Raw genomic sequence first — 929 nt, forward strand, 5'->3', positions numbered from 1 at the left:
GCCAACGGCCTTTCCGCAGTGGTAACACCGGTTCCCATCAGATCACCGAAGTTAAGCGCTGTCGGACTTGGCTAGCACTTGGATGGGTGACCATCCGGTCTGCAGAGCGCTGTTGGCTAGCGGGGTGCACTCAGCCCTTGTGAGACAAACTGAGGAGCTACTCGACTGAGGAGTAGCGGCTCCGGTCTCGTAAACTGACATATCGTCGGGTGTGGGGTGTGCTGACCACATGCCCCTCCTTATCCGCATCCAGCGTCGCCTGTGGGATGAGGATGACACGGCGACCGGTCGGTGCCGTAGGTCCTTCCGACGCCTCTCCGGACGGAGTTTGAAGTCTTTACTGTACATTTAGCCGTTGTTCCTCCAAGATCCTGGTAATAATCAGCTTCTTTCAACATTTTCACTGTATAAGACCATACAGCATCTGAGTTGTGAATTACAACGGAAATAATCGTGTATGCAGATGATGTAGCACTAATAAGTAGTTCCAAAAGAGAATTAATCAGAGTGATGCAAAATTACTCCAAAATTGCTGAGAAAACAGGATTACATGCTAATGAAGAAAATGCAGAATACCTGCCCACAAGTAAGAAAACCAGAAAAGATGCACTTCTGACTGTAGATGGATTCAATTTCAAGACTGTTGACCACTTCAAGTACCTAGGAAGTCTTTTATAGTAACAACAACAGAACAGATATAGAAATAGATGCCCGTTTATAAAAAGCAAACAAGACAACTTTTTAGTTTCATCAAAATTCTAAGAAAAAGATCACTTACAAGGGAACCTCCCCATCACACCCCCCTCAGATGTAGTTATAAGTTGGCACAGTGGATAGGCCTTGAAAAACTGAACACAGATCAATCGAGAAAACAGGAAGAAGTTGTGTGGAACTATGGAAAAAATTAGCAAAATATACAAACTGAGTAG

The 929-nt window shown here is 44.7% G+C and overlaps 1 pseudogene; it reads left to right on the forward strand.

Annotated features, from left to right (window-relative positions):
• On the forward strand, positions 1-118 carry LOC126427455 (5S ribosomal RNA; annotated as a pseudogene).
• Positions 119-929: the final 811 nt, after the last annotated feature.

This window comes from Schistocerca serialis, chromosome 11, assembly GCF_023864345.2.
Source record: "Schistocerca serialis cubense isolate TAMUIC-IGC-003099 chromosome 11, iqSchSeri2.2, whole genome shotgun sequence".
Lineage (NCBI taxonomy): Eukaryota > Metazoa > Arthropoda > Insecta > Orthoptera > Acrididae > Schistocerca > Schistocerca serialis.